Source organism: Martes martes (assembly GCF_963455335.1).
Source record: "Martes martes genome assembly, chromosome: 17".
NCBI lineage: Eukaryota > Metazoa > Chordata > Mammalia > Carnivora > Mustelidae > Martes > Martes martes.
In genome coordinates, this window is record NC_137905.1 from 20,737,160 (window position 1) to 20,746,738 (window position 9,579).

A 9,579-nucleotide genomic window follows, 5' to 3' on the forward strand; every position below is an offset into this window, starting at 1 on the left:
AGAAAGCAAAAGCCTTGATCGCTAGTGTGGTTTCATGGGCCTCAAGGGTTGGAGCGGAACCCGCAAAGGCAGCGAGCAGCCCGGGCTCACCGGGGACCGGCAGGAGCGGCGGGCGCTCCAGCTCCTGGGAGCTCATCCAGCTCTACGCCTGCTTCCCCAGTCTTCTCCTCCAAGCTGCTGCAGGATTTCTCCAAAACCCAAATCGTATCAAGTTGCTTAAGTCTAAAACCTTAAGCTTCAGAAGACCATTGGTCCCTTGCAGGATAACTTAAGCTTCAGAAAAGCATGGTTCCTCGCAGGATAAATTACAGGGTGCTTTGCTTGTAAGACTGCCAGGATCCAGCCTCCACTCCCTGTCGCCTCCTGAAGCCCCCGTGTCATCCCCCGTTTACCCTCCTTCCAGTCCACAGCTGACTGCTGGCAGCCCAGCGCCTCACTGGGATGCTTCCCTCCCGATTCCTTTGCACGAGTTTTCCTTCTCTGTCCCCATTTCTCTGGTTGTGCAGAGAAGAATCATCTTTGGATGGCGTTCCCTGGCCCCGTGAAACAGGTCACTTTTTTCCCCTGAGTGCCTTGGCCCCTTGGGGGTCTCAACATGCCTTCCATGGGCCCCTTCACCTTCAAGATCTCCTTTGACCATTAAAAAAAAAAAATACATTTTATGATCGCTTTGGTATAAAGATGAATATAATCTTTTACCCTAAAAGGCCAATTAATTTCCGTTCTGACTTTAAAAGAAATCACAACTGGTATAGGAGGATGTGGAGCAAAGGGAACCCTTGGTGGGATGTAAATGGAGGTCCCTCAGAAAATCAACAGCAGAAATAGGCTACGATCTGGTAATTCCACTCCTGGGTATTTACCCAAAGGGGACAAAAATGCTACCTCGAAAAGATAGATGTGCCCCCACGTTCATTGCAGCATTATTTACAATAGCCAGGACACGGAAGCAGCCTGAATGTCCATAGACAGATGAGTGCATAAAGACAATGTGTTCTGTATATAGACACACCCACACAATGGAATATTACTCAGCCATAAAAAGGGAAATCTTGCCATTTGCACCAATATGGATGCATCTTGAGGGCATTATGCGAAAAGAAATATGTCAGAGAAAGACAAATACCATATGATCTCACTTATACATAGAATCATAAGGGAAAAAGAAACTAGTAAAACCAAATTCATAGGTACAGAGAACAGATTGGTGGGGGTGGCAGGGGGTGGGATGTGGGCAAAATAGATGGAAGGCAATCCAAAGGTAGAAAGTTCCCTTGGTATAAAATAAATAAGCCCAGGGTATGTAATGTACAGCACAGTGACTATAGTCAGTAATATTGTATTGCATATTTGAAAGTTACTAAGAAAGCAGATCTTAAAAACTCTCATCCCAAGAAAAAAAATACAGCTGTGTGTAGTGACACATGTTAAGCAGATTTATTGTGGTGATCATTTTGCTATATATTAAAATATCAATTATTATATTGTACACCTGGAACTAATATAATGTTATATGTCAATTATACCTCAATTAAAAAAAAATAAGCAGACACAAAAACATTCCTGTGAGCCCCTAAAGTGTTAGGGGCCCCAGGCATGGTGCCTAATGGAGAAGTCCGTGTGGCATTCCTTTGTGACCTCGTTGCTATTTGTCTGTCTACAAGTCTGCAGGATCTTTGAGGCTAGAATTTGGATGTTTAATGCCGGGTCTTCTATCACAGTGTGTGGGGTATGTGTGCCTGCTTGCTGAATAGGCCGTCGCAGGAAGGAGACGTGGTCTCCGTCCTCCTGGACCCTGTGCTGCTCAGTTTTGACTGGTGTTCCCGGATAAGACAGGGCCTACTGTCTCAAGTCCATTTTCTTTGTTTCTTTCTTTCTTTTTTTTTTTTTTATTTGACAGACAGAGATCACACGTAGGCAGAGAGGCAGGCAGAGAGAGAGGAGGAAGCAGGGTCCCCGATGAGCAGAGAGCCCGATGCGGGCCTCGATCCCAGGACCCTGGGATCATGACCTGAGCCGAAGGCAGAGGCTTTAACCCACTGAGCCACCCAGGCGCCCCTCAAGTCCATTTTCAAAAGGGACAACGTCTTCTCTCCCCACCATCTGTACAGCCCTTCCTTGTGCTTTGCCCACATTGATCCCGGTGCATGGACATTCTCCATCTTGCTCTCTGGGAGAATAAACGGAGGCTCGGAGAGCTTAAGCAGAGTCTAGGAAACAAAGTTGTCTCCTGCTCAGGGTCACACACAGTGTGTGGTGCGAGCCACGATGCTAAGTCCCTTTTTCCCCTAGGACGCCTGCCGTTGCTCTCTCACACTACAGCTCTGCCAATCCAAACTACCACCCCTTCCTTTTCCACACCAGGACCTGTAAGAAAGAGTGGCTCTCAGCGTAGGTAGAACTGCTTCAGAATCCACCCCGCTGTGCCCTCCCCCATGTTCTCTTCCCTGGAGGACCGGCAGTCCCAGCTAGTGACATACTCTTGGTAGAGAACCTGCAGCTCTCAGCCCTTCTGGATTCGCCTCACGTGGCCATTCCAGCCAAGCTCGTGGCCCCTCCTGGGGAAGCCCACACCTGATGACTGGATCAATAGGGGTTTGGCCATCGTGGTTCTGCTCGAGATCATTGCAAAGGGCCGTCCTAGCCCAGAGCACCACGCAGGGTTACCGGAGGCTGTGGCCAGCACCTCCCCCACCACATCTCACCTTCTCCCTCTGCCCACTCCTGCTTCCCTTCCCTCGCGTTATTCTCAAGGGCAGCCCGTAATGAGCATCTCCACGTGAAACTCCATCTCAGAGAACTTAACTTGCCAGAAACTCTATGGAACATTTTGCAGCAAGCCCTCTTATTGTCTGCATGAATACACCAGATTCATTTGTACCTTCATTGTTTTCACTGAAAGTGTATTCACCGGATGCTTAGCACCATGCTCAGCACCAAGATACTGTAGGAAGCAAGACAGAAAAGGACCTCTCGTGACATGGAACTCAAATTACTTCGACTCTGAAGACAGATTCTAATCCTGTTTCTGCACTGAAATCGTGCTTCTGCCAGAGCTTTCTGGCTGCCCCTGAGCTTAGGTGGAGGACGAGAGACGTTTCCCATTGAGCCCTGCTCCTTGCTTTGCAGGATAAATCCTGCTTGCAAGAGTGTGTGAATGGCCTTCTCTTTATCCACGATCAGACTCCTCCGCTCCCTTCGCTTGGCCCTTTCAGAGGGCCCAGAGTGAGGTCTAGGTGAGGGGCAGGAGCTGGAACATGAGAACTGGGGCTGCGGTGGCTGCCCAGGGTATTGAGAGGGAGGACAGAGGTGCACATGAGAAGGCCTGCAGGAATCAGGGTCAGGACCAGAAGCTGAATTGAAAAGATGGAGGGAGGCAGGGCTGGGTTTAATTTGTAGCAGAGTGGACTAAGGTCTTGGACAGTGACCACCATTACCCTTCATCTTTCCTTAAAAATAGTTCATGACCTCCGTCTTCATCAGAACAAAACGCAGACCCTAACTGCGCTATCAGGGCTGCCCCTACATGATCCCTCCCTGCCTCTGGTCCCTTGCCTGGTCCACTCAGCTGCGCTGCATATTGCTGTCCCTTGAATTGGCCCAGCCCTTTCCAGCCTGCAGGGCTTGGCCCTTTGTGTCCGCTGAGTCCGAGTCTCTTCACGTGCCTGGCCCCTTGTCATCATTCAGGACCCAGATTAAATCTACTACTCACCCCCTCCCACTCCCACCTGCCGGAGGCTGTTCCCCATGCCGGCACCTCACCTGCCACCCACACCCACTCATTCCACATTTCATCGTTCTGTCTTATCCTTCAAAACAGCCATCACCATCTGTGAATGCTTTTTTCTTTCGTGGGTTTTCTTTTTTTACCATCCTTTTTCTCAATGAGACTCTCAGCCCCAGCGTTTCACAGACGTCGTCTGCCGGGTCCACCCCATGTCCTCAACACCAAGCGGGGCCGGTCACACTAGTCGCCGTTCTGGCAATATTTCTTAAGTGAAGGACAAAGTTCCGAATGTTTCCTTGATGGGTTAAGAGGAATATAACGGTCAGGGTGTCTGCTTTCAACTGAGGGGTGGAGCGTGGGCTCCTCCACGCTGCTGAGTTGAACAGAATTTTCAGACACATCTCTCTACCTCTCATTCTCTCTCTGTGTCCCTCCTGGGCCATCCGTCGGATTTGAGTGACATCCGTTCCTGGAGCACTCCACTCTTGGGAGGCCAACAGCTGCATAATGGCTTCCGTGCGTGTGCATCTGTGCATTAACACAGGCCTTTCGGGCCTGCTCCGGCTTGCCTGACCCATCTCCCATCAGGAGAGAATGTGCATCCGTAATACTCTGGAAAATTAGGGCTGACATGTAGTTTGGTACCCAAAGTGGTTTCACTCAAGCAAACACAGAGAATAATAGCCAGACACTTAAATGCTTGAGCAGGTATCAATCAGAGGAACATTCCAATAATCCATGTTTATAAAGCTCGTTAGTATGAATTTTTGAAATAGCACTTACTCCGCGTCCTTCTTGACAAATGGTATTTGTCGCCATTGAGATAGTTTATTTCAATCACGCGCCGGTGTTGGAGGGAGAAGCTTTCTGACAATAGCAAAGCAGAAGACGTTCTTCCTGTGCTACTATCACTATTCCCGTTGCTAAACTCGACTGGACAGTTCATTAAGATGAAAAATTAACAGCACATGCTTTGGGGAGAATAATCACGGAACATGACAGCTTGCGGAGGCTTCGGCATTCGGGGAAGCACGGAGATGACAAACACGCTGGTCTTCAGAAGAAGTGACGATTGGCCAATCAGTCAGAAGCCACGCGTTTACCAAGCACCTCCACCTGTGCAGAGGAGCTGGGGAAAAGAAAACGCAGGAATCATGGCCTTTGAACTCCACGAATATACCATCTATTTGGAAAGGCTGGAGAGATTCCAGCTGTCAATCTGGGAGCCCCAGAGGGATATACATCAAACGCCTGACACTTTGGTGCTGATTACAAGTCCAGGAGTAATGCAGTGTGGGCCTCTGAGATTTCAAAGAGCTTGAAGAAGTGCAAGATGTTGATTAGCAAACTATGTTCTAAATAGAGCAGCTGCTCGTGGCTAGGAGTTTGTGTCTAGGGGGTGATGAAGATGTTCTAGACCTAGGCTGTGGTGGACTGATGCTCAACTTTGCAGACATACTAAAAGAAATCCTAAATCGTTCACTTTCAAATCGTCGACTTTATGATATCTGAATTTTATCTCAAGCAAACTGTTATTTTTTTAAGGAGCCTGCAAATTCTGCACAGCTAAATTACAGTAAATTTGTTACATGCTCAGAGAATTGGGCTTAGTTCAAATAGATGAAGGGGGTGAGGCCGATTAACATCAGTAGGAAGGAAGGATGTACCCATTTTACAGACGAGGAAATGAAGAGTCAGACTAGTTCATGACTTGACCGTGAAGCCACACGGCTGGCAAGTAATGGGGCTGGGACCTCACCTCCCAGACTTTCCTGCTCCAGAGCTCAGATGCTTCTCACCCCACTTTGCTGGGGCCCAGAAAAACAGATTCTAGAATAAAGTCGTAACACGAGTGGCAGCAAAGATAAGACAGATTTGCCTCAGGAAAAGGATCCTCCCCATTTTCTCTCTCATCAGTTCTTACAGCATCCCTATGAGGGATGATCAGGAATGGGTGTGCCTGCAGCTGCGGAGGTGGGGTACATCTCAGGAGAAAAGGGGGCGCTGAGAGCAAGGAGACCACGCCTGCTTTCCCAGGCTGTGTGAGGAGCACGGCACCTCCCCCGGCTTCCAGGCATTCAAAGTGCCCCTGCCTCCGCTCAGGTCTCTGTCTCTCCCTGGACGTGTACATGCCTCCCTTTTCTCCAATGCAAGCCAAATGTCTAAGTGAGACCATAGGAGTGTGGGATCCACGGATGTTTAGTGACAAGGCTTGGAATTAGGTATCGTGTCTGTTAAGTAGAGACATAAATGCTGTTTCTTTTCTCCTCTGTGGAAGGAGCAGATGCACTTTTCTATTGTAAAGCACATGTCTAGATTAAAGCCACTTAAGTCATTATCTCCCCTGCAGTTAATAAGAGAGCTTTTGATGTCATTCTCAGCTTACTAGTGTAAATAATGGGTCAAATTCTCATCCTGTTGGACAGGATGGAAATCTGACTCAAGATTTGTAAATACTGCTGCATTTAATTCATTTTCACGGGGACATTTGCTTCCCCAGCAGACAGTGGAATAACAGCATCCTGGGAAACAGCCTGTGCAGGAATCAGGGTGCATTAACCTAAGCAGTGAGATCAAAACAAAAGCTCTGTTTGCCATCTCCCGCCAGAGACCAAATCCCGGCAGTCCCCGCTGTTTGGCTGCATTCAGGAAGCATAAATAAAATTAGATCCTCACGCGGTAAGGAGGAACAGGGATTTACAAAAGGGAAGTCTTAAGCAGCTGACATCCTCTTTTCCCATTTCATTGACTTTTTTTTTTTTCCTTAGCTCTAAAGGAGTTTGAAGAACAATAAAATAATGATAGTAATAATAACAACAATCATACTAATTAAAGATTAAGACTTCCTGCAATATATCCTTGCCTATTTCAGAGTGTCTGCTCTTTGCCCTCATTGAAGGTTGACTCCGAAGTGGGAATGCTTGGGTTCTGATCTTGTTTCTGCCTGTTACTTGCCAGGAAAGTGACAGTTCTTGTGCTCATTTGGCTTATTTGTCAACAAAGGGGTGATTATAATACCACCCAACGATCAGTGTCTACCCCATAGGGATTTTGTGACAATAAAAGAGGGTATAACCGCTAATGCACTGAGACCAACACATGTTACCCCAAAAGGCTCCCCAGACAGGACTCTGGGTGGTGGTGATGGTAGTGTGTGAGTCTATACAATTCCAAATAACCAGGTGTTTCCAAGTGTGGGGCCATGTAGACAAAGGTTCTCAGCGATTGATGGAATCCAGATGATAGCTGGTTTTTCTGTCCAGCGCATGCCTGCAGTCTTATGGGGGAGAGCAGACTTCCCCCTGAGCTGGCCCTGGGACCAGCTAGTTAAGGCGGCAACAGGCAGGCCTTCCCTCGGGCTTGCTGGCCCCCATAGGCAGGGTCCTTGTTTCTCCTTGCAGAAGGGCCACAGCTGTGCAAATATCCCCACGAAATATGGTGTGTGAGGCAGGAGCAGAGTTTTGGAAAGAGACAGCCAGCCCGGTTGGGATTTTAGTTCTGCTTCTACCTGTGCCCTTGAATGGAACAGCTACTCTCTCACGCTCATGATTTTGTTGTTGTTGTTTTAACGCGACAGGAGACTGTGACTCTCTTGACTATCTCACCCGGTTGAGCAAGGCCTTGCATTTTTAAGTTGTGACATTGCACTGGTCCCCCTCCTTCCCCAGCACATGAGGGCACAAGCCACGGAGTCACGCTGTGTGCATCGTTTCTGCTGCCCATGAGCTGGCTGCTGTGACTCCGGCCAGGTGATGTGACCCCAAGACGCTTCGGCCTGCTCATCTGGTAAATGGGTGGATTAGTTAGCTATTGCTGTTGTAACAAACTACCACAAACTCGGTGGCTGAAAACAATACAACTCTATTATCTGAGAGTTTTGGAGATCAGAAGTCCAGAAAGTGTCCTATGGGCTGAAACCAGGTAAACAAGGCTAGTTCCCTTCTGGAGGTCCTAGGGGAGAATCTTCTTTTTTTTTTTTTTTTTTAAAGATTTTTTATTTATTTATTTGTCAGAGAGAGAGTACACACAAGCAGGCAGAGAGGCAGGCAGAGGCAGTGAGAGAAGCAGGCTCCCTGCTGAGCAAGGAGCCCGATGTGGGACTCAATCCCAGGACCCTGGGATCATGACCTGAGCCGAAGGCAGCGGCTTAACCAACTGAGCCACCCAGGCGTCCCCCTAGGGGAGAATCTTATTTCTCATCTTTTTTCCGAGTCTCAGGGCTTCCTGCATCCATCCCTTCACTAGTGGCTTCTTCCACTCTCTTTGAAGCCCATCACACCACCCTCTGCTTCTCTCACCACATCTCCTTCTCTGTTCCTCCTGCCTCCGTCTTAGAAGGATCCTGTGATTACATGAAGCCAAGGTTACTCTGCCCATCTCAAGGCCCTTAATTTGACCACAGAGGCCTCTTTGCCATACAAGTTGGACCCACGAATACTGAGAATTAGTATGCGGACATCTTTGGGGAAAGGACATTATTCCTACTCATGGGCCTGTTGAAAAAATCAAATGAGATAATGCATGTAAAATGTCTAGCGCAGGTTCCTAACTCAACAAATGTTTATGCTCCTCATCAGACGTAGCGATATTGCCATAGGCTTACTCACCTCCAGGAGCCAGCCAGGGATGACCGCAGTTGGAAGTGCCACAGTTCTTCTCTCTGGTGGGAGCCGTATCCCTGTTTGGCAATGGCTGGAGGCTTCCACTCACGAGTCCGGAAAGGAAGCCCGTCTGCCGAGATGGGTTTGTTGGCAGAGCACGTCCTGCAGCAGCGCTGGCTTGGCCAAGGCGAGCCTCCTTTCTAAGCGTCAGCTTCCTTATTTGTAAACTGAGGTGAGGACGAAAGGCTTGACTTTGGGGTTTTTCCATTGAAGATCTATGAACGACAATAATTGAGCACAGGGGAATCCAAGAAAAAATAAAGGGCAAGTTGGTTGATGTTAAGCTAAGTTTACTGGCTTTTCAGGGAAAACAGCCCATTGCAAAATAGCAGCCTTGGAGACAACTGTCACCCTCTCCAGCCGTGAGCTTTGATGAAGGTTCCTAACTGTGGATGCTCCCGGCCAAGGCTAGGCTCTGCCATGACATTTCGGGGAGCCTGGCACCGGCCACATCCTGTAATGAATGTAGCAGCAGACAAGTGAGGGTCTGAGCTCAGGCTTCCAGGATTCAGGGGATGCTGAATTCTTCTATGTAAAAGTCACGTTGTTCACGGATCAGGGATTGAAGAGGAAAAACGTGGAAAAGGGAAGACGCCTACTGTGTGCCGGCGCGTCTTCGTGTCATTTAATCCCACCACTTTGCCTTGTGCAGGGGAGCATTTTATCTCCATTTTTCAAATGAGAAAACAGAGCCCGAGAAAGATTGAATAATTTGCCTGATGCCTCACAGCTGGTAAGTGGCACGAGGAAAGGGAAATTGAATTAATACTTCAAATCTAAAACGGAGCTTCTAGGCTGTCACAGCAGGCCCTGCCTCCGCCTGAACGAGCAGGTCTGCTCTCCACGGGATGGGCCAAGTTGCAGGCCACAGGGGCAGCCCCAGAGCCCGCCCCCGCCCCCCAACGGGCCGAAAGCTAAGGCCATGGGATACTGTGAGCCAGCGTTTTCTCTTTCACCCAAAATTTTTACAAAAAGCATCACCATCTGCCCAGCCTTCTCCTTTGTGGCCCTGTCTTCCCATCTCAAATTCAAATTTTTCCTAGTTACTTTGGGCAGAGGTGAGTGATGGATGTTCGCAGAGTGAGACCTAAGCATCCCAGTGGTCCCTCTTCCCTTCAGAGTTAACCTTCCGCGGGGTGCCAGACCCGACCTGTGGCTCTGACTGTCTTCACCCGGGATGCCTCTGGAGCT